Below are 25788 nucleotides of genomic sequence, written 5' to 3'. Positions count from 1 at the left end.
AACGCTCACTATTCATCCAGAGGCAGCATCGATCGGCTTCAGTTAGCAGCAGTAGCAAAGGAATCACTTGGGTTCAGTTAACATCAAGGGATCGATCGCTCGGGTTCAGTAACATAGCTAGTGCAATCCCTCGGGTTCAGTTAGAGCCCAACGCCGTGCTCGGTTTAGTTAGAGCCCAACGCCTCGCACACACGTGCGTACGTACGAGAGAAATGCGCATCGCTCGGCCCACGACCACCCACCGTAACCGGGAACTCCCCCGATATTTTCCTCGCCCTCGCTTCTACCACGGTTTTTTTCCGTCACGGACGGCCCAAAGAATGTCATGCAACTGCGTCTCCGACCCGCCCAGGACGAAAAGCCCATTTTCTATCATGATTTTTTTCTCATAGAAGTAGGACCCCATCACATTTATGATGATACTAGGTTTTGTCAAAATTATCATCATAGAAGTGTCATAAGCATGATAGAAAAAAATTCATTCGGCTCAAAATGTCACAGATCTGTCTTTTTTTTGTAGTGTGTAGTGTTATATCCATGGCTCACGCTCATGTATTGCGTGAAAGTTGAAAAGGTTTGAGAACATTAAAAGTATGAAACAATTGCTTCTCTTGTCATCAGGGTTGTTCATGATGAAATACTTTGTGTGATGAAGATGGAGCATAGCCAGACTATATGATTTTGTAGGGATAACTTTCTTGGGCCATGTCATTTTGAGATGACATGATTGCTTTATTAGTATGCTTGAAGTATAATTGTCTTAATGTCAAGTGATAGACTATTGCTTTGAATCACTCGTGTCTTAATATTGATGCCATGATTAGATTATATGATCAAGATTATGCTAGGTAGCATTCCACCTCAAAAATTATCTTTTTTTATCATTTACCTACTCGAGGACAAGCAGGAATTAGCTTGGGCATGCTGATACGTCACCATCGTATCTATAATTTTTCATCGTTCCATGCCAATATTCTACAACTTTTACATACTTTTGGCAACTTTTTGTACTATTTTTTGGACTAACATATTGATCCAGTGCCTAGTGCCAGTTCATGTTTGTTGCATGTTTTTTGTTTCGTAGAAAAACCATATCAAACAGAGTCCAAACAGGATGAAAACTTACGGAGATTTTTTATGGACTATATGTGAATTTTGGGAAAAAGAATCAATGTGAGACGATGCCCGAGGGGGCCACAAGGCAGGGGGCGCCCCAGGGGGTAGGGCGCACCCTGGGCCCTTGTGGTCACCCCGTAAGGCGGTTGGTGCCCTTCTTCTCGCGCAAGAAAGCTAATATTCGGATAAAAATTGTGTTAAAATTTCAGCCCAGTCGGAGTTATGGATCGCCCCCTCTATGCAGCGGTGTAACACCCCTTCTCCCCGTTGTAATCTCTACTTGATCATGGTGCTCAATGCTATATATATATATATATATATATATATATATATATATATATATATATATATATATATATTTCCCAATGATGTATGGCTATCCTATGATGTTTGAGTAGATCCGTCTTGTCCTATGGTTTGATTGATGATCGTGATTGGTTGGAGTTGCATGTTTTATTATTGGTGTTGTCCCATGGTGCTCTCCGTGTCGCGCAAGAGTGAGGGTTCCCCGTTGTAGGGTTTGCAATATGCTCATGATTCGCTTATGGTAGGTTGCTAGAGTGACAGGAGCTTAAACCCGAGTAAGTAGGTTATTTGCGTATGGGAGTAAAGAGGACTTGATACCTCATAATGCTATGGTTGGGTTTCACCTTAATGATATTTAGTAGTTGCGGATGCTTGCTAGAGTTCCAATCATAAGTGCATATGATCCAAGCAGAAAAAGTATTTTAGCTTATGCCTCTCCCTCATATAAAATTGCAATAATGATTACCGGTCTAGTTATCAATTGCCTAGGGACAAATAACTTTCTTGCGTGACAAAAAGCTCTCTACTAAAACTAACTTAGTTGTGTCTTTATCTAAACAACCCCTAGTTTTAATTTGTGTGCTCTTTATTATCTTTCCAACCTATCCTATCACACCTACAAAGTACTTCTAGTTCCATACTTGTTCTCGGTAAAGTGAACGTTAAGCGTGCGTAGAGTTGTATCGGTGGTCGATAGAACTTGAGGGAATATTTGTTCTACCTTTAGCTCCTTGTTGGGTTCGACACTCTTACTTATCGAGAAAGGCTACAATTGATCCCATATACTTGTGGGTTATCACCACTGATCTCCTCTGGCTCGTTGTCAAGAATTTGCCATCCTACATCGCCATCGAGCCCCTTTTGTCATTTTTGAAGGACACGTTCTGCAACACTGGCTTGGGATCCATAGCTTCTAATTCATACCTCATCGACGGAGACCACGAGGAGGGCACCTTGTCCAGCTCTTCCAAGGGGAAAGAGCCCATCTGCAACATCAGGGAGGGCACCCTATAGCCGTGCTTTTCCAAGGGGAAGGAGCCCATCTACCACAACATGGAGCGCATCCAGGGTCCGTGCTCTTCCCACGGGAACGAGCCCATCTGTGAAAAGTGAGGAAACCCATGATTTGTTTTGTCATGCCTCTTCACAGGGGGGAACCCATGATTTTTTTGTCGAGTCCCTTTTGTAGTGTAGTGAGAATATGTCCAGTTTTAATTGCTATATTTGGTTGTTTGCAGTATGCCTTGCTTATTCCAGGCTTCACAATGTGATGCTCTATATGTGCAATTATTTACTGTGCAGTACATTTCATCAATCCAGCTTTAAACATCCCGATAGGAATGCATATATTTGCTTGTTGTTAAGCCTGTTCACTACAAAAAAAAGACATATCCGTGACATTTTGGGCCGAAGGATTTTTTTTTCATACATAGATGTGGTGGGCTCCTACTTCTATGACAAAATATCATGATAGAAAATGGGCTTTTCGTCTTGGGCGGGGTGGAGACGCAGCTGCATGACATTCTTTTGGACGTCCATGACGGAAAAAGCCGTGGTAGAAGCGAGGGCGAGGAAAATTTCGGGGAGTTCCCAGTTATGGTGGGAGGTCGGGGGCCAAGCGATGCGCGTTTCTCTCGTACACGTACCCGCGTGTGTGCGAGGCGTTGGCTCTAACTGAACCCGAGCGAGGCGTTGGGCTCTAACTGAACCCGAGCGATTGCACTGCAGGCTACGCGTTACTGAACCCGAGCGATCGATCGATGGCTGTTAACTGAACCCGATCGAGCGATTCCTTCGCTACTGCTGCTAACTGAAGCCGATCGATGCTGCCTCTCTGGATGAACAATGAGCGTTGCGGGGGGGTGGATGAACAATGAGCAGTGGGGGTGGATGTAGGACCCCGTGGCGTTGCCTCTGGATGAACAGGACCCCGTGGTGTGGAGGGCTAGATGAACAGTAGACGGTGGAGGGGTGCCCATGGAGGGTTGGTTGAACAGTAGCCGGTGGAGTAGCGCGCGGTGGAGGCTGGATGAACAGTATCCCTTGGAGTCTTGTTTTGCGGTATGCCACACCCCTCCCGATGAACAGGACCCACGTTTCGACTGTAGCGCTCCAACACTAGTCCGTTTAGTCTGTTTTGCGGTATGCCACACCCCTCCTGATCAACAGGACCCCCGTTTCGACCGTAGGAGGTCTGTTTCGTCCGTTTTGCGGTACGCCACACCCCTGTCGATCAACAAGACCCCCGTTTCGACCGTAGGAGGTCCATTTACTCCGTTTTCCGGTACGCCACACCCCTCCCAATCAATAGGACCCCCGTTTCGAACGTAGGAGGTCTGTTTCCTCCGTTCTGCGGTACACCACACCCCTCCCGATCAACAGGACCCCCGTTTCGACCATAGGAGGTCTGTTTCCTCCGTTCTGCGGTACGCCATGCCTCGTTTCCATCGCCTGTTCCATCCAAGCCCTCCCGATGAACACGACCACACATTCCGTTCCGACCCAAACGGTTGGCTCCCCATGAACACGACGACGACGCTGTTTCTCCGTTCCGACCCAGCCATGTACACGAGCCCTGGCCGTACATATGCACGAGTAGGCGTTCGAGACCCTGCCCGTATGTACACATACGTGGCCGTATTTTCTTTCTTGCACACTGGCTGTTGTACGTACGTGTACATGCTACGTGTGCGCCTCTACTACGACACATGCGCGCCTCTACATCGACCAGTATATATGTACGTACACGTTCAAGACTAGAATGACAATGCTACGTACACTTCGACCAGGTGGGTCCCGACTGTCAGGCACTTCCTTGCGTGCGAAGATATAGCTGGTGGGTCCCAGCAGTCAGGGGGGCGAATCATTTTTTTGCCCGGACGCACTTCCTTGTGTGCGAAGGTGTAGCTGGTGGGTCCCAGCAGTCAGGGGAGAAACATTTTTTTCGCAAAATATGGTGGCCCGTCCAGTGGGTCCCTGCTGTCATGTGAAGGAATAATTATTTTGCGCGTAATAAGGAGGCACTTTCTTGCGGCCACCGTGGACCCAGCTGTCAGCCTCTCCACGCACAATACTCTTCCAATGTAAGTCGGTCGTTGACCACATTGACCATGTTGCGCCGAGAGCACCACGACGGTGGAAGACGGCGAGGCCTAGGAAGGGGACGACGCGGGGCCGGAAAAGACGCAGCAGTGGATGCCCACGCGAAGAGGAGTACGAGGGTTCACTGGTTCGGCTGCGGTGTGAGGCTACCGTCGCTGCAGAATAACAGGGGGTGTGGGTGAGTAGAGGGATGGCCTAGCCAGCGGTGGGAGTAGTAGGGGGCGGTGAGGCCTCCGCGGCATCATAGCCGGCCATGGGAGGCAGGAGCATGCGGCACGACCGGCGCTGCTTTGGGCGGCTAGAGCACGAAGACCAGAGGTTGAAGAAGCACTACAGCCGTTGGATGGACATCGTACGGTCACTGGAGCTAGAATTGTTCATATTGACTAAGTTGACAAAGCCCTCCGTCCCTGTAAACTTAGTAGGCCCACAAGTCAGCCTCCCACCAAGGTGAGTCCCAGCTAGCAGGGGGAGTATTCATTTTTTGTGCGTAATAAGGAGGCATTTCCGGTGGGTCCGAGCTGACAGTGGGGGGGACGTTTTTTCGCGAAATACAGAGGCCCTTCCTGTGGGTCCCAGCTATCAGGTGGAGGAATCATTATTTTGCGCGTAATAAGGAGGCATTTTCCCGTGTGGGCCCCTACTGTCAGCCTCTTCCGATGGCTGTTGTTTGTTGACCATGTTGACCTCGCCGCGCCGAGAGCACAAACGCGGTGGACGAGGGCAAGGCCCAGGAAGAGAACCACCCGGAGCCGGCGAAGCCACCGCAGCGGTTGCCCATGCTGAGGGGAGAATGAGCGCTGACTGGTCGGCTGCGGGGTGAGGCTGACGTCGCCGGAAAATAACAGGATGTGTGGGTGGTTAGAGGGATGGCCTGGCGGCAGCACAGCCAGCCACGGAAGGAGGGAGCAGGCAGTCCCACCGGCGCTGGTTTGGGCGGCTGGAGCAGGAAGATCAGAGATTGAAGAAGCACGGCGGACGTTGGATGGACATCCAACAGTCACTGCTGTGTGTTGACTAAGTTGACAAAGCCTTGCGTACGCGTAAAAAAAATTTAGGACAGCGTCATCGTCAACCTAGTAGGCCCAGAAGTCAGCCTCCAAATTTGTGGAAAACAGCATACAACCCATTAGCCATTATTTTCAATAATTTACAGCCCATTTGCTAATTCTTAAGGATATTTGAAGCTCATATTCTTTTTATTAGCATTACAGACCATATGTTTTGAGCACTACTAAAAATTCAATGAAATTTTGCATATTTTGGTCGGGTCCGAACTCTTTTAATCACGAAATTTCGAGTCACGTTAAAAATAATTTTCAAAAAATTATATCAAAATAAAATTCAAAAAACAATTCTCCGCAAAAAATGAATGAAATTTAGAATCTTAACTAGCAAGATGCCCGTTCGTTGCACGGAACATGAAGATGCATTTGTATGAATAGTTTATCTTGTGGGAGAAAAGATGATATTTTAATGTAATTGCCAGTTGGCTTTGGTTTTTATAAGAGTAGAGAGTAGAGAAATCTTGAAAAAATGATATTTTAATGCAATTGTCGGTTGGCTTTGGTTTAAAAATTTACAACCCATTTCTTACAACTTATAGCCTGTTTTCTGGGGAAGCCCATTTCTTACTACTTACATCCCTCCTCGTCTTGAAAGATTTGCAGCCCAGCAGGGCTGAGAAAAGCAAGTAGGCCTCAATTTTGGTATTCTCCAAAAAAAAGAACTCGGCTAGCAAATTCCAGAAAGAAAAAATATATCAAATGGGCTCGTCATGTACTTAATAAAAGCGTAAGCGTGGGCTAGACGGGCCACAGCCCCCGCATAGCGCGCAGTTGAGCTACATCTCTGAAACTGAAAAACAACTGGGCGAGCTACTGGGTCCCTGGTGTTATCCGCTCATTGTGTAATTTTCTCGTGTATTGACTACATTGACAATGGCGTGGAACCTAGTTGTCAAACAATTAAGAGGAAGTGTTTTTTGGGCTTCTAATAACGAGGCACCTGCTTGCGAAATGCAATGACCCTAGTGGGTCCCTACTGTCAGCCTCTCCACATACAGTCCTCTCCTGATTCCTCTTGGTTGTTGACCATGTTGACAACGCCAGACGGCGGCGGGCACAGCGAGCTAACCAAGGCAAAGAACGACGGCAAGGCCTCGGACGGGAACGAACAGCAGCCATGGAAGATGCGACAGTGTGGTGACAGGTGGAGGGGAGTACGAGGGCAACAACATGCAAGTCAAGCATACAAATGGTACAAAAAGCCCAAGGATTAATTGTTCATCAAATTTTTAGACAAAACCCAGATTGAACATGACAGTAACATCTAACCCAACCACTCTTTTTTGCATTCACAAACAAATGGATTGGTCTGATCCATAAAATCAACATCCTGTGCAAAAAAACTTATTTCAGGATGTCTACAACTTATTGTAAATAGAAGCCGAGAACGTTTAGAAGCCCATTTGTCCACGTGAAACTTCTTTTTTTGCTGTTCAACATGTTCGTCTGTGAGAAATCTCTTCCTGTAAAAATTAAGCCTCATGGACAATAGTAACCTCGCATTAACAGGAAGAATGTGACAAAACTTCTGTTTGCCTGGTTGGATGCATATCGTCCATCGTTATTGTCCTCAAACGAATGTCATGAGAACTGAGAAAATCCTTGTGCTTATTACGCCATCGATTGGTTATATGTTTTTCTGCATGTGGTTCTGCCTAAGTAGACATGAAGATTTAAAATAGTTGAGGTCTGGAAAAAGAGTATGTTGAAAGAACGACAGATGAACAGTTAATTCTAGTACAATATATACGGGCTTTCAATGTGCATGAAATCATCACCTCTATGTATAAATTCTCCAGAGATCGAAAGCATCACAGCAAACCAATAATTATGTCCAGATCAAAACTATACATTCTGATATATATGATCTTGACAGAATCCAGCAGCATTGATAGGCTATCAATAGACGAACTCTTCATTGAGCATATAACATAATATTAGTACCCAAAGTGTACTCCAAGATGATATAAAACTTATGCGCACAAATGAAAAATGCAGCATATGATTACAAATGTGTAGATGATAATATACGGTACCTGAAAAAGTGAGGAGCCAAACACCAACTCCTTGTGATTATTAAACGGGTCGGGAATTACACCCAAGGTCTCCAGTTTGGGCACAGAGACGACAGTTATTTCTGAAGGTGTATAACAATTATGAAGGAGCAACCTTTCAAGTGAAGGGGCATCTTCGATGATGAGTTGCTGTCCTTTAAAACAAATTCCAATGCTTTTAAGGTGAGGCGACTTTATTTGTAGACAACTGATACCGATTTCTATTCCCAAAACAATCAGCAAGCGCTCCAGGGCAGGGCAACTGGAGTGGATGATGTTGTGCAGTCAGGCCTCCGACAGATAAACCACCACAAGCGAAAGCTTTTTTAGCAGTGGGAGTTGAAGCATTTGTACCAGATCATCTGGTAGATGGCACCGGGCAAAGGTGGCGGTGTGGAGAGAGGAGGAAAACCGCGAGATGGACAACGATGGTGTGGGCACGAATTCTTGGTATGTTCGTGGTATGAAACTTTGGTGATAATGATAGAGCTCAAACTGCTGGAGTTTTCCGAATTCAGGGGATGTCAGCCAAGTGTCCACCTTGCCGGGTCTGGACAGCAGGTAGCTTGTCGGGGTGCAGAGGCATTGAACGGGGCCCTGCTGGTGAGAAGAGACGATGGCTCTGAGGAGATCAAATTTAGGCAGGACAGATATCTGACGACAGTCGAGATTGAGGGGCGCGGTGCGCCATAGAGGGCGCCACCGAGTTGAGAGGACTTGTGTGCGGCAGCAATCCTTGGTGGGGAGAAGCGAGATGATCTCCTCAAGGATGACGCCCGGGAGATCACTGATGCGGTCCACTGGAGATTCCACCGGTTCCTCAGATCCGGGTGGGGGGGGGGCTCACCGCTTCTCCCTGCGCTACCGGGTGCAGGATCTACAACTGGCGTCGCCGCTGGCGGGAGCCTCGTCTTCTTGGCGCTGGGGCCAGTCGACTCCATTTTCCTTGTGGGCATCGCGCCGAGCTCACGGGTTTGAGCAGAGTAGCCAGAGACGAGCCTAGTGGCAGTGCGACTGGGGAAGAAGGAGGGCTGAGGATTTCTGTAGGAGTGGAAGAAGAGGAGCAGGCGTTTTCTGTACGAGTGAGGAAGAAGGTGAGCGGGGTTTTCTGGACGAGTGAGGAAGATTGGGGAGCGAGGGGAATTGGGTGGGGAGACGGAAGAGGGAGAGCGAGTTGTTCGTGTTTATAAGGCCCGCTGCACTAACTACTCGCTTTTTCCCAAGAACCGCTCTCTTCTTTTGCGTTGCTGCATTAGAGCTGGCGCATGGGCTTGGCTGACTGGCCATGCATGCAGGATGCATGTGCCCGCCGGCCACTGCATGCGCCTGGTTTGTTACTAGGCCTATTTAATATGGTGGTTATGGAGTAAATTAAGGAGATTTATTTTCTCTGTGTGCATCCACCAAATTAGAGGATGCGGTACTGGATGCAGACATTCACATTAAACTAACATTCAGAAGAACAAAAGTTCAGCATGTCTATGCATCTCAATGATTCACCATACTATAACCAATACAAAGCTGTGAGAAGGTGTGGAAATAAAGAAAATCGGTTGATGCTTCTCTGAGCAAAGGGCCTCCCTGCGCATGCATTAATTTCCTGGGCATGCTTGTTTCTTCTCAATGTTGTGAGCACTTTGAGCATGTTGGCAACTCCAAGCTAGCTAGCTGCCTCATCTTGCAATTGATGCTGACACATTTGCTGTAAACACATGAGGCAATAGAGATGACTCAACATGGGTCCATATTGTGCAGTTCCCCTGAAATCATATTCATTTTCCTGAATCTGAAAAGATAGGAAAACAGTAGCTATACTTAAATGGTGTTGCAAAATAGTAGCACATATCAATAGCTCAGCATGACAAAACACGATCGTATTGACGAAGAGCACACTGACCTGCCTGAGGAAGATTATATATAATTTCATAAGTCCTTGGTTGATTTCCACCTTCGGCTGCACTACTTGTTTGCTCCTCCACACATGACAGGATCGTTCCGCACTGCATTCAGCAAGTCAACGTACGAATAAGCTAATTTCATCTTGCGGTGGTCATTGTACCTAGTTACGAATGTAGGAATACCTGGAGCACCATGAGGTTAGCTGACAGTCGGTAGATGCACCATATAAATTTTGTGCGGTGCTACCAAAATTGAGGTATGTATCCCTTCCCATTATAAGAATTCTTCTTGAAGTTGGTAGAATGTGACGGCTTGTTCTTTGCATCAAACTTGCCTTTCCCCTGATATTTTTTCTTGTTGTTTTGGGGCTGGTTGGGCTCAAAGTTCTTCTCGTGTACCATGTGGGCACTAGAAGCTCCCTCAGCGACCCAAGCACATGTGTCTTTTGCTCTCGCCTTCTCCTCAAAATCAAGAGTGCTAATGAGATCCAAAACAAAAAACCCATGTATCTTGTTTTTCAGAGAAGTAGCAAAATCGTTCCATGAAGGTGGAAGCTTGGCAATTATGGTCCCAGCAACAAATTTTTCCGGCAACACACACTTAAAGTACTCAAGTTCCTTAGAGAGTGACTGTATCTCATGAGTCTGCTGAACAACAGAGCGCTCATCAGTCATCTTGTAGTCACAGAATTGCTCCATGACGTACAACTCGCTGCTAGCGCCCGAGGGCCCAAACGTGGCCTCGAGCACATCCCACATGTCTTTGCCGCTGTCAAACAACATATATGAATCCACAATGGAATCATCAAGAACACTCAGCAGGGCGGCTTTGAAGAGGGTATCCATGTTCTGGAAAGCTTCCTGCTGTGTAGGATTAAGATCGCCCTTAGGCTTACCCTTAGTAGCGTGATAGCAGTACATGATCTGAAACCAATATACTTCTCTTGTGCACCACCTTTTATATTGCACCCCCTTAAAAGTAGGCGGCTTCAAAAGCGCAGCAAAACCACTCGGAGTAAATTGCCTGTAATCAGGTTTTTGGATTGGATTGTTGAATATATGAGCAATTTAGTATGAGATTTAATCCGAATCAGCAGTAAACATATCATGATGACAATTGCAAACATCAAAGTAATGATGCGGACTAAACCAGGAGGACAGAATCACATACTGTACAGCGGGAGCAGAACCGATGTGGTTGATGTTGTCACTCATGTCGTTAATGAAGTGGTTACCAAGGTCCGGGAAGAAGCCTGTCGTTGAGGAATTCGTCGCTGGCTGCAGTCACAGGAGTGTGCTCCCGAAAAACCTGATCACCCCTCTCCCGTACAGGATCAAGAAAGGCGGGGTTCGGAGGACTGTTGTCCCTTCTCGCGGTGCACGCCAGAAGGAGGCTGGAGAAGAATTGTGTGGTGGCACTAAGATTTGGAACAGTGCGAAACCATATGATACAGCGGCGGATAGGGTAGAGCATGTCAGGTCGGTCGTGCAAGTATAATAGTAGGCCTTTGGCCCCCAAACCCCACGTCCAAGTCAATAATAGCTCAAAAAAAGTCAATAATAGCCCCACCAAGGTTTGTCTCAAAAAAACAGAGTAATTAAGGCGTTCGTTAGTCCCTTTAGTATAAATACAATATCATTAATATTGGCCCGACCTTTTGTCTCACAAAGTACGTTGGAGTACAACCGGCTACACGTTTACAATCCGCTTTTCTTCTCTCTCCTCTTCTCTCTCCTTCAACTAAGCAGAAATACTATATTTAAATCCTTATAGCCTACTTATGTCATCTAATTGTAGTACTTGCTCTAAAGTTACTATCCACTGTGTAGTCTGAAATGTTGGGCGTGCAGCAGGCGGTGCCCTCGGTCGGCGTGTTTCTTCAACGGCGGAAGCAGTGAGAGGTCGCGTCGCCTTGACTTGCCATCAATGTGGAGCGGCGGGCTCAGCTGGCGCCGGGCGGGAAGCGCGCGTGGGAGGGGGGAATGGTTTTTGTTGGGCCAAGAAGGTGAGAAGCCAACTTGGGATCGGTCCGGGCAGGGAAATATCATGTGCTCCCATACTCTGCATATGACACTAGTCTATGTTACTACTCCCTCCTTTTCGGTTTATAGAGATGTTTAGAGTAACATAGTAATATGTTACAGTATAAGTTACTCCCCACTATGACCAGCCTTGGCCTCTCCTAGTGCTCCACCATGTATAGCTGCTAAGCTTGCCACGTAGGCATTAAATATGATGTGGCACCAATAAACTAAGCACCTATGCATTGAAGACTTGAGTTACTAAGCCATTTAATGCACTTAGCACCTCATCTAAAGAGCATTAATAGTATAGCCAGCTGCTGGCTATAAGCTAGTGCCATGTCATCTACAGCCCATCTTATAGTCAACATGTACAATAATAGATCAAAAGAGTGTACTACTTTTTTATTATGTGGCCCACCTTTCATTCTCACAAAGTGCCTAGGAGCACGTGCTAGAGCTGGCTCTTCACGAAGAGCCCGCTTACCTTCTATCTCCTCTTCTCTTTCCTCCAACTAAGCAGAAATATACTAGTTTATTCCTTATATCCCGCTGACTCAGCTCTATTTTACTTGCTCTAAGCACATCTAAGCACTTACTAGCACCCCCTTGACCGTGGACCTTGACGGTGTACGTCACCTTATGTCTCATAATTTTCCTCGTCATCATTTGAGTCCTAGAAGATCTCACCCACATCATCATTAGCATGCAGCCGCCTTGATAGACAACGTGCGCAGAAGGAGTAGAGGCGACTGGGTACGCACCACCACCACGTCGTGGGCACTCCGTATGTGCTCGTGTGCATGCAGCGCGCGTGTTTTTCCATCGGTGCTAGCTCTAAGGCCGAGGCTGCGGTCGTCTTTGTCTCCGACTAGTAGTTGAGGATCAACGGAAAAGAGGTGCTGCAAGAGATGCGTATGCGCTGTTGCATGTGAGCTTCACCGTAGCACGATGAACCGGACATCACCACGGATGGCGCACACCTCCATGCAACCGAGTGTGTGCGCATGCATGTGTTATTCGCGTGCATTCTGCGGCCGAGCGTGTGTGCATGCATGTCTTTGTGTGTGTGCATTGTGTCCTCCATGCTGTGCGCGTATGTGCATGAGTTGGATCGGATGGAGTTAGTGCGTTGGCTTGTATACATGCGTGGCTGCATGCATCATGTACATGCGTGGCTTGTTGTGTGGTTATCAATAATTCAATATAAACTACTCCCTCCGTTCCTAAATATAAGTCTTTCTAGCCATTTCAAATAGACTACAACATACAGATGTATGTAGACATATTTTAGAGTGTAGATTCACTCATTTTGTTTCGTATGTAGTCCCTTATTGAAATATCTAAAAAGACTTATATTTGGGAACGGAGGGAGTATAAAACTTCTTCAACTTAGCATCCTGATTTACTGTTTCTAGTGATTAGCTAAAAGTTCATGTTCTTTTCTTTGTTTATAGATGGGCAGGTGGCAAAAAACAGGGGAAAACGCGCAAGGTTCCTTGCAGACGCTCCACCGCGAGGTTCCTTGCTCCTCTTCGGTTGTCGGGAATCTATGATCTTTAACTCTTTTCTTTATGTGAGCTTTGTTCATCCTTTTCCCAACAAGCGAGACATCTAGCATCAAGGTGCATGTGTCATGCAAGAAAATGGAGATAATCAGATAAGCAGTGCGTAAGTGAGTCGTGCACGGTAAAAAGCAGGGGGAAACCCTTTTTCGTAAGTGAGTCGTGCACTTCGATGGCACCTATGCAATATTTTTTTCTCCTTCATGGCACGTGAATAGTGCATGTACTCAACGACGGAGCACGAGATGGTAGCAATGACATGGTCAGCCTTTTTTGGAGAGAGTACGTACTACTAGTAAATAACTTTGATGTGTCCCGTCAACTCGCAGAATGACGAGAAGCTTGATTACGCCTTCTCCCTCGCCAACGCGTGCGCGGTGGCTCGCAGCACGAGGAGAAACTTTTGCTTACAAGCGGTGGACGTGCAACAGTTCATTTGGTGTCAGATTGCCAGAAGCACTACTGTAGAACCATCGACTTCCGGAAGAGGCGAAGAGCCAAGCGCAAGGTCACCTACTAACCTTAGGCTAGGCGTAGTGGGAGTAACATAAGTAGGGGTACCTCCTTTTTTTATTCTAGAAACAACCACACGCGAATATCAAGGTGCTGGTTACGTAGAACAAATTTCCCGCAGTCCGTGCTCAGCCCTCCTCTATCTCTCTTCTCAGCCAGCCAGCGGACGCGCGGAGCCCATCATCTATTTGCTCACATGCGGGCCCACATGTCAGTGAAAATGCAAGAGGACCCACTGAACCTGCACATCTTTCACCTCGACATGCTGGTGATGAAAAACAAATCCAATAAAGATCTTCGGTGGCCGCTTTTGGAGTTACTCAAGAGTAGTAAGATTCTATTTACAGTTTAACCCAAGATGCACATCTCATGGCTTCAACTACCACTCTATTTTCTTTCTTGACACGACCTGGATGCTGGATGTCCCACGTGTCGGCAAAAGGAGGAAGAACCCGACCAAATCTTTGGTTGTGCTCTCGGATTAGACTAGTTGTGCTAACTTAAAATTTTTATTGTGTGCTCCCTCCGTTCCAAAATACTTGACTTCCATTTGTCCAAAAATGGATGTACCTATATACTAAAACATGTCTAGATACATATATATTTTGACAAATAGGAGGCATGTATTGTGCAAAGAAGGGAGTAGAATGGATGCAAGTTTTTGTATTGGGAAGAAGAGTACATCCATATATTGATAGAGTGTTGGAGTTGGCCTTACAAGTGGGACCGCAGTTGAGGAAACCGACTATCAGCAAACCCCCACCTCGCCCGCCGCGCGATGGCTGAGTTAGAGAAACGATGAGGTTGAAGAGATTGCTCTAGCACGGACTCCAAGAAATATGGTGTCAGATGGAAGTCGTGCTGGTGGCGTGTGCCATACTCCTCGACATGAATGCTTGTTCTGGCCCATGCCACCCTACTACTCCTACTACTTACTATATAGTACTAGTATGGAGGATTCGAGGTGCTGGTTACGTACAATATGGCTACAATAAAAACACCTGCACGACGCGCAAAGCATGTGAAGCTAGTACAAATAGTGTACTACTATTGTTGATTGGCCTCATCCGATAACCTGTTGCAATGCACGTACAATTATGTATTCGGAAAATATATTTTTGCCTCGTCGCACCACTCACTCACAGAAGCAACTCGAAAGCCATTCATAAATTTAGTAAGTTTATCACAGGCATATCATTTTATTACATACAATAGGTCATCAACCCACATTGACAACGAGGATACATTATAAATACGAAAGTTTTCACCACACAACAAATAACAAGCAATGAAATGAACTTCAACTCAACCAATCCTCTGCATTGGAAACGCTTGCTTTGAACCACAAGTGATTCACTGGGACGGGCCATCTATTGTTGATCTCGAGAACAACGCAGGACTGATCATCCAGGCTGAAGCGGCCTACTATATCAGTACCAGGGTAGGGAACCACCCTAATGTCCGAGGTATAGACACAATTGCTTCTCATAAATGGTAGTAGTAATGTTGTTTCAACAGCAGTTGGATAGCCTTTCACCATCATCGGATAGTTTTTGTCCAAGGAAGAGCGAGTTTTCTCCAAGACTATCAATTCTGTACTAGGGAGAAGGTGTTGGCACTAGCACACTAGTATCAATCCCGAATACCATGCAACGGGTGTTGGAATAGGTCCGGAGAGTGCGACCATGGGAGACTACACCTGCTTCCTTAGTAGTAACATCATCAGTGGATTGTATACACACAAGAAGAGGTGATCCATCGGAATTAGTTGCCATGCACCACAGAGTATATGGGCGCTGCTCGTCCTCATGCTCGTGATCATCACCATCGTCATCTCCCCCTTGGTTATAAAAATTTTCAAGTATAGGTGGTGGAATGTTCACATGACCTTGGAAACACAAGAAGAAGGTTAATTAGTAAAGGGAAACTTGCTAACCCACATGCATGTGGATGAAACAATTATAATTACGGTGGAAGACAAATGTACCGAAACTACAAGGATCCCATGCAAAAACAGTGCCATGAGCGGTGGAAGCAAACACAAGACCCTCGTATTGAATTGCATCACAGTACACATCCGTGTATAGAAACTGATTTTTGAGCAATATCCATCGAGTCGAACAACAAAGGACGGTAACAAGCTTGTCGAAGATAGCAACAACTTCATAGTTGTTGTAATTCCAAGAGCGGTTGGGAACTCGACAAATTGCTATCTTCCGTAGAAGACAGTCACCATGATCTTATTTGAACGTGCGTACAATATCGGTGTGCTCAACCTCTGGGCTGTCTGCTGAGATTTTTGGAAGTGGAACCCGGTCATGAGTGTACACATTCACAAGTTCCCACTCGTAGTTGGACCCAGTGTAAACAACCCAATCTCCATTTGCGCCTGCCCAAGCCTTGCCCTCAAGCGATGGCATCTTAACATCATATGTATCATTATCAAGCGGCATCAACTTGCACAGGGCGAGGCCTCCCTTGTTGTCAGGACCCCGACTCAATGCCACATCGATAGCATGTAACACCTCATATCACTTTGCGGCCTCACGCACGGTATTCCCACGGGTGTCGCCTTACCTTTGCCCGGGACCGTTTGCGCCTTTTGGCACACATATATGACAGTGTCGCTAGCATCCATATGATAAGGATCCCGGGCTGACATGGCTAGTCGTAAACCCAAAGTGGCACTAACTTACAGGGACAGGCACCCATGACCCAGCATCGAACGTGTCGATCATCAGCGAGTGAATCCAGGCTGTAGCACTGGGCTAGCAGGACTCCGGTGAACCGGGCTGTAGCGGGCTAACAGGACTCCGGTATTCATCGCGTGACATTTCCCCGAAGGGACAGACACAGGAACGAAGAAGGACACATGCCGGCCAGCCTAAGTGTTCCGGAGCAGTAGCAAGCTACCATGGCTCGGTGGAAACACTAGGAGACATTTCCCGGTAAGAGAGGCTACTAAGGATAAACAACTAGATAGCCAGATCCCACACATACCAAGCATTTCAATAACATACACACAATATGCTCGATATGTGCAAATACAACATGGCATCACAACATGACTCTACGACTCAAGTATTAATTCAATAGGCTCCGAGGAGCGAGATATTACAAACATGGGTCTCATGACCCAACAATCAGAGCATACAAGTCAAAGCACATGCGGAAGCTTAACATGTCTGAGTACAGACAACTATAAATGAAAAAGGCTAAGAAGCCTGACTATCTACCAGATCCTGCCGAGGGCACAAGATCGTAGCTGAGGTAACAAGCTAAACGTCGAAGACCACGCGGAACTACTAACGAGACTGAGGTCTCTCTCCAAAAACATAAAATAGGCAAACGTGAGTACAAATGTACCCAGCAAGACTTATATCAGAACTAACTACATATGCATCATTATCAACAAAGGGGATGGTGGGTTTAACTGCAGCAAGCCAGCTCTGACTCAGTGGCTATCCTGAACTACGACTGCAAGTAACTCTTTTGAGGTGCCGCACACGAGTCCACATATTCACCATATCAATACACCACTATGGATCCGCTCCCGTCTCCCTACGAGAACGCCATCCATAGCACTCACGCTTATCTTGCGTATTTTAGGGTATCCACTTTCACTTGTCTATGAACTGATATAAGCAACCCAGAAGTCCTTTTCCGCGGACACGGCTATTCGAATAGATGATGTTAACCCTGCAGGGGTGTACTTCTTCACACACGCTCTCACCACTTACCGCCGTTTACACGACATGTACTCGGCAACCTTCAAGCGGAAGCCCAACGTGGGTGTCGGCCACGGCCTACCTAAACACTCGAGTCTCTAGTCCAGGTTTATCGCCTATTCGGGTTCCATCCATGAGGAGATCCGGCCGGAGTTTCGCTCACAGCCCCAAACGATGTGTACAGGGTTCCCGAGACACCAAACGGGCGCCCGGTACACCGTGCCACGTGCCTACCGCATCACAGCCCACCCCTACAGTCAGCGCTGCGCACGGCCTCCAGCATACTACAAACACCAGAAACTACTTGCAACTCCTGGACAGAGGACAAGGGTGATTAAGAAGCCGAGAGGGTCCATTGGTTTCGGGCCCAATGCGTGGTAGTAGCTGAATCATGGATCACAAACACAGAACTCAGTTCCTGAGGACGGCTGCAATGAGACAACCCACCATGTACTCCTACATGGCCTCTCACCGCTGCCTTTACCAAATCGTGTTCACACACTTAGCTCACACACAGTAGGACATATTCACACACCTCCGATTCATTTCCAATGAATCAGACCTGACTCAACTCTAAGAAGTAGCAGGCATGACAAACAAGCATGAATGAGTAGGCACATCAGGGCTCAAACAACTCCTACTCATGCTAGTGGGTTTCATCTATTTACTGTGGCAATGACAGGTCATGCAGATGATAAAGGGGTTCAGCTACCGCAGCAAGTAACAGATGAATCGTTGTTGTCCTAATGCAGTAAAAGAGAGCAGGAGCGAGAGAGTAGGATTGTATCGGAATGAACAAGGGGGTTTTGCTTGCCTGGCACTTCTGAAGATAACATAGTTCTTCATCGGTGTCATCGAAGTCATCGTCGGAACCATGTCTATCTAGGGGGAACAACACCGACAAACACAGAGGAAACACGATCAATGCAATGCAGAATATGATGCATGCTATGACATGGCAATATGAATGTGTTTTGGGCTAATGCACTTAGCTATGATTTAAATGAAGTTGGTTTGAATACATGATTCAAACTCCAACTCCATATATGATTATTTGAATGCCCTTTATATGATTTGTGCTAAAAAGCAGCTATAAGTTGTTCTAACATGCATGAAAATGGTACAGATGGATAGATTGGATTTTTCTGATCATTTTTCATATATAAATTATTTAATTTGGAGTTACGGTTAATTTTCTATGATTTATTGAAGTTTTAGCTATTTTCTGGATTTTCTGAATTATTTTAAATCCAGAAAGAAATAATTGCGTCAGCCTGACGCCAGCATGATGTCAACGAGTCAATGGCCAGGTCTAGGTCAAACCTGACGTGCGGGGTCCACACGTCAGTGACACAGGAACTAATCCCAGTCAAACCCAGCGCTGACTGGGGTTTGACCAAGGGTGGCGCCCACTGTCAGTGGCTGTAGGTTGTCTAACTAGCTGGGTTAGCTCCTAATGACGGAGCCACGTCAGCTCCCGCCGGAGTTTCGCCGGCGACGACCTAAACTGCGGCGGAGATGCACCGGGGTGGCTCGGGTTTCGTCTATACTGCACCGTTCAGTGCGCCCTTTGGCCCTACGGAGAGCTGGCGCGATGGCGCGTCGGATGGTCGTGGTCTCCGGGCCTGGGGTGGCCAGAGTCGACGGCGGCGAGCTCGGTTGCGGCCGCCGGAGCTCGGGTGAGACACGGGCGACCACTAGGGGGCACGAGAGGGCGAACTGCGGCATGCAACGGGCTCGTGGAGACGTTCTGAGCACGATGGTGTACTCGGGTGGGAGCTCCAGTGGCTGCAGTGACGGCGGCGACGAGGTCAGCGGCGGCCGGAGTTCGGCCGCGACGGAGCTATGGCCTAGAGCTCGCAAACGCGAGGGGAAAGAGAGGGGTTCTGCACGGAGGCTCACAGTGAGGTCGATGAGCAGCTCGGTGGTCTCGGGGAGGTGTCGGAGGCGGCGAATCGACAAGCGGCATCCGGCGGCCGTGCGTGAAGAAGACGGCTCGATGACGGCGATGCAGGGCGTCCGAGGTCGCTTGACTCGGCGGAGAGGATGAGGGCGAGGTAGCCGAGCTACTAGGCACACCGAGGGGTCGAGGGGGAGGCTCTGGGTCTGGCAACGGCGAGCGGCGGCGATGAGCTCTGCTCGGGCTGCACGAGAGAGAGAGCAGAGGAGGGGGGAGGGGTCGAGAGAGAGCAGAGAGCGAGGGGAGAGACAGAGGGGGCTTCGGGCGTATCTAGACGCGTCGGGGCGCCTCGGTGGCAAGCAGGAGGTGGCCAGGGCGGCGTCGGCGCTCGCCACCGAGCTGCTTCGGTGCGAGGGGAGGAAGACGACACGAAAAGGGTGGGCTGGGCCGCGCTGGGCCGGTCCTGTTGGGCTACCAGGTGGGCTTCACAGGTAAGATTCTCTCTCTCTTGTTTTATATTTCTGTTCTGTTTTCTTTTATTTAATCTTTTGCCACTGTTTTGAATTTAAAATAATCCAAACAATGCCAAAAACTCCTCTGAATATTTTTATTTTGCTAGATGGACTTTCCCAAAAGCTCATAAAATATTTCAGGGGTATCTGAAATTATATTCTAATTATATGAATATAATTCAAATTCAAATAGCTAATGATTTAAATTCAAAGTCCCAAGATTAAGTCCTTAAAAATGTTCAATATTTTGGTTGGGACCAGAACCCTTGCCAAAAATTATCAAACATTTAAGAAGAGCATTTTGGAACAATGAATGAGATTTTAGGGTTTTTGCCCTTCTTTTATTTAGGGTTTTGAGGCTTCCAAATTTCCCCAGTTCAAGTTCAAAATTTTAAACATGATGCAAACACTAGGCAGCACCAGAAGCTAGGGATGTGACAGTTGTCCCCGTGCCAGTAGTCATCGGGGTCACGGCAAAGAAGATAGGGGAGATCAAACCGCTCCTTGACTCTTGGGTTCCTTGTAATGATGTTATTAGTTGAGTCGAGAATGGGCTTGAACGAACCTGCCATGCTAGCCGAGGTGATGACGTCGCACCGATCAATGAGTTCTTCCACCACGTCATCTTTCAGATCGGGGCAAGAATAACAGGGTCGTTTCCGGCCTGTTCCCTCCATGGAGAAGACGATTGAACAATGGCAGGAGAAAGGGTGAAGGGCTGAAGGAAAATGGAGGAGGGAGAGGAAGAGCTTGCGACAACAGTTCCAAATCGAGAGGGAAAGGCGAAGAGTCGGTGGACGGTTGCCAGATTGCCACGGTTCACGAAGAGGCGCCCTGGCCTACACGTCCGTTCCGAAATACCACTACTCGCCATCGTCTCACTGATATGTTGGAACGGGACCACATGTCAATGAAACATGGTGTGTAATTTCTCGTGCGAAATGCGATCTGGCCGCGTTGGCCCGAGGTGCCGCATTAGTTTTTTTTTTGAAAGTTTGCCGCATTAGTTATTGACCTTTATTTATTTTTAACATGCAATTTGAATGGATAGCTCCTGTGGTCATCACACGTGAGCGGATATAGTGATGGTTGATTCGCCCGAGCAACTTATTACTATGGGAATATGGGAGTACCAGCGGATTCAAGGAACAGAGAAATGATGGTTGCTTCGTCCGAGCAACTTACTGTGGCGAAGGTGGGGCTCTGTGATTTGACTGCTCACTAGTCATTACTACTGCGGTGCAACGACCGAGGTGAATCTTTCCCTGAAGTTGTGTTGTGCACTCAATATTGCTGCATTGCAGGTGGAGCCGAATGAAGGATGTCCAACATGTCGGCGAAAGAAAGTTGAATTGTTTCTGGCATTGCTGTCAATCCTTCAGGATTTGTTTATATGTACGCATAATTTTGATGAAATTGTACTATGATGCTATGAAGGTTTCAACTTTGGTTCCCGCAGGAAAAAAAAGTTTCAACTTAGGATTCATGTGTCTTGCCTTGAGATTATCTCGTTACAACATTCCATCAAATACAAATGAAACTACCATGGCTAATGCATCTCAATGGTTCTCAGATCAGCGCCAATATTCACATCACAACTGAAGACAAAGTTGTGAGAAGGTGTACAAATAAAGAAAAAAATATAATTGATCGATGTTGTTCATAGGCATGGCTCCATTTCCTTGGCACAGTGTTCATTGCTTGGCAGCTAGTTTCACCCAGCTCTGTAGCCAAAAAAGAGGTGTATGAAGGACACCACAATCCTATCATTTTTTACAGCTCCACTAAAATCAAGCGGACCATCCCTGTTTGCAAAGATATCCAGTCAGTGTGATTACAATAATAGTGGAACTAGATGATGAAACATAACACACATAAATAGAAGCCGATCACCTCTACGATCTCTCTTTAGGACTAACTTCTTGTTGGAGAAGATTAGGCACAGAGTTGGATGAGGAGGATGGCAAAACCAATCTCCCTTTTCGCAGTCCCACAGAAATGTAAAAACTTTGCTCATGTGACATTTTGGCGGAACTGCACAAAACACTCTTCAGAAAAGTGATTTGTGCAGTTCACCAAAAGGTCGCAATAGCAACGAGGTGAAAATGGATAGCCCTATTTGCAAAAGGAGGTTGAAAGGAAACAATTACTGCCCAATAACACGAGTTGAAGACACATACGCCAACAAAAAAGAAGCATGTTCCATGTAATAAAGGAAAGATAGCACATGGTGGTTTATCAAAAATGGTTTGAGGACGAGATTGCAAGATGGAAAGTATGCCGGCCAAGATACGATTTAAGCAAACAACTAAAGAAGATCCACATGCAGCAACATGGTAAGATGGGCAGTGGAGCAAGGCCGAAGGAAGCTGTACCTGAGGGTCGTCGGGATGTTACTAGGAGGGCGCCGGCGGACGGGATCTGCCCATACTGCGGCAGCGAGCAAGTGGCGAAGGCCCTACCGCGCTGGAGCTTGGTCAGAGAGAACGGCGGGTACCGCAGATCGGGACGTGCTGCCACAACACCGTCGAACGGAGAGACGATGCACATCCTCCCTTTCCGCCGGTGGACGAGATGCGGCCGGATCACTGACCAACGCTGAGAGAGAGAGGCCACGGCGGCCTTGTGTGAGATGGTGTGACGAGAGACAAACCCATTTTTCCATTTTCCCCACATCAATCGTTTTATATTCTGTACGTGCCATTGAGGAATATATAACTTTATTTAATGATAATGCGTCAAGTCGAACTTTGTTCCGTCTAGGCGTGGTACCCGACCCTCCTTCGAGTAAGCAACCTCTACACGCGTCAAATTATCACGTGGGCTGCCTTTTCGTACAGAAACGAACTCCACCGTGTACCCGCGTGGGTGTGGCCGGGAACGAGACGTGAGTACGTGCGTCCTGTGTGCACTTCTTCTTTAGGTGCAGGTACGTACGTGGGTGGGTGTGAGAGAGATGGTTTGTGCGAAACAGAGGCAATGTGTTGATGATATATCAATCACAAAAACATAACATATGCAATGTGTGTGAAACGGAGTCATGGACGTGAGATATCAATAGAATTGGAAACAGGGATGAAGTGTGTGGCTGCGCGATCGATAAAGAGTGCCATCGAATTTGTGTTTTCCCACATCAAAGATATAGGGCGGCTGGCCTACTGGAATTTGAGAGGGTAGAGGTGCAGTTTTTCTCCGTGGCATGGATACCTACCTACAACCTTTGACTATCGGTGTGTGTGGGGGGGGAGGGGTAGAGACCGATCGACTAGTATATGTGTGGGGAAGGAGAGACCTTGCTATGTATTGAGAGAGATCGATCGACATCCATGGATATGTGTAGCAGTGGAATAAGGTTGGGAAAAAGACAAAGATAGAGCATCGGAGGGTTGGTGGTGGAGTGGCGTCTCACAAATGGTGGGAGAGGCCTGCTAGACAAACGGAGGGTATGACTGCAATATCAATAAGAGAGGGCGGGGGATGTCTATCTGTCTATGCACGTGCGCGTGAGAGACGGGTAGGGAGGTATTCAAGGATGATGAGGGGAGAAGATATGGTTGTGGTAAGCATACGTAACTACATAGGAAGATCAACCATCGTGTGTCTGAGAAAAGGAGAGACATAACTAGCGAGGTAAGTGTATCGGTGCTTGGTGAAAACGAATTATAGTCGACCTGGCTATATGTTGGGAGATCAGTTCATATACACGCCTACATGTGTTAGAAGCAAATAAGGTCCGGAGAGGCAGACAGGGGGAGAGGGTGTGGCTAGGAGGTGGTGCGAGAGGCCTACCATGTCGAGGGGGGAGGAGTGTGCGAGTATGTGATCAATGAAAAGAGGGGCGGGAGTGTGCACCTGCGTGGAATCGTATTGGACATATGGGGGCATGGACGGTGAGAAGAGAAGAGGGGAAGTATATATGTGTTTGTTGTAGGCACACTTGGCTAGAGAGGTATATCGACCGGTGTGTAGCGGAAAGGAGCAGGGGGCCTACACACACCGCTGGTGGACGACCTAAAGAGAAATAATGAACGTGCGCGATGGAGGGGGCGCTAAGGGTGTGTGAGAGGGGGGCGGGCGTGTGCATGCACGATAGAAAGTTAGAGCTAGCTAGCTACGAATAGAAGAGGATTGTGAAGGTGTAAAAGATGAACAACGATCATAATTCATTATAAAAAAGTGGATACGGATACTTGAAGAAGATATCATAATGTAGAACATTGATTATATTTTGGGCTAATGTGTGGCTTTTGCAACTCAGGTCTAAATACTTGTCATAATGTAGGGGGCAGGGCACTATACTTTGTGTGATAAACACGGTGTACGTATGGAACATGGTTTAGATTATGAATATATAGTTAGTACATCAAATGTACTATTATTTGGAATCAACATCAAGTGTATTCAAAAAATAGAATTCGAGTTCATGTAGTACACATAGTTCATATCTATCTCTATAGTAATCATGTGGTGTATTATTAAGGTAATACACGAATGATGGTTGAAGTTGGCAACAATCATGATTGTAGATTCTTATTGAAATAGAGAAACGAATTCAAATTTAGTTCAAATTGCAGCGGTAGTATAGACATTTGGAATGCACTAAAATGTTGGTATGAGTAGGTTACATGCATTATACAGCAAGCCAAAAAAATTAATCAGACATAACATGGATTCATACTCCCTCCTTCCATCTATATAGGGCGTAATGAGATTTTTCAGACTGCCTTTGACTATTGACAAGATTAATAGTACATGACATGCACAATGTGAAAATTATATCATTGAAAGAACCTTTCACAGACGAATTTTTAACGGTGTGCTCTGTGTAAGTTGCATGTCATATATCATTGCTCTAATATTTGGTCAAAGTTAGCATCGAAAAACGCATTAGGCCCTATATAGATGGAAGGAGGGAGTAGCTTTGAATAGCATTTGTATAGTAAAATGGGGCAAGACTCTCTCTTTGTGTGGTGTGAATAGTATTATTTTTTTCGTTTTCTTTTTGGTTGAGGGAAGTGTGAATTGATTTGGTACGTACAAGTACAATATTACTACACATTAGGCTTGTCCCTAAAATTCAACCCGCGTCTTGTTATATCCCGAAAATTCAGATATCGTTCTCCCAAAACTGGCGCCTTCACAACCCGCGCCTTGCTATCCCGAAATTACAACGCGCGCGAAAACTCCCTCCAGGTGCCAAATCCCGACACGCGAAATCCCCCTTCTAACCCTGAGCCGAAAGGGGCGCTAGTTCAAATCAGTGGGGGGTACATTTGTAACACACCCTACATTTTGGGCAAGTGCGTCCCTAAGTCATGCTTCACCCCCTCCCATCGCCCCCTTTTCGCCATTCAAAATCCCAAGCCGCCATAACCTCTCCGCTCCACCCGTGAAACCCCACCCTCCTCCGTCCGTCACGCCACCGTTGCCCAGCCGGAGCCTCTTCCACAACGATGTCGTCCACCGCAACAGCTCGACATCCCTCGTCCACCTCCCCAGATGAGGATCCGTCGTCCATCTCGTCGTCCCGCCGGTTCAGCCGCCCCGTCCTCCACCTCCAAGGAGCTGCTCCAACGATCGCCTCGTCTATCGCAGCTGCTCATTCCCCACAGTGCCACCTTAACCTGCTCCACCGAAACCGCAGCATCCTCACCGACTCCTCGGACGAAGCCGAGGCCTACTCGGCGCCACCAAAGAGGTTGTACACTCATCGCATCGCACCTTCTCCTTAACTCGACCTCCCGGCGCCGACGGTGCTCCATCCCACACCCCCATGGAGCGGCTACCTTGAAGCCGGCACCGCGGGCGACATCTCCACGGCGGCTCTCCCCAAGTGCGAGGCCCCTTCGGCGGCGGCGTCCATACCAGCTGGATCTGCTGCTGCTGCTCCGGCTCTTGCTCGATCGCTCCCTCGCCTAGCTGCTGCTGCTGCTCTCCCCCTCGCTCGTGCTGCTACTCTGTTCTGATTAAGCCACACTTCAGTCGACTGAATCGATTGTTGGGTC

This window comes from Triticum dicoccoides, chromosome 4B (assembly GCF_002162155.2).
Source record: "Triticum dicoccoides isolate Atlit2015 ecotype Zavitan chromosome 4B, WEW_v2.0, whole genome shotgun sequence".
Classification (NCBI taxonomy): Eukaryota; Viridiplantae; Streptophyta; class Magnoliopsida; order Poales; family Poaceae; genus Triticum; species Triticum dicoccoides.
The sequence above is the reverse complement of the archived record's forward strand: the minus strand, read 5'-3'. Positions refer to the sequence as shown.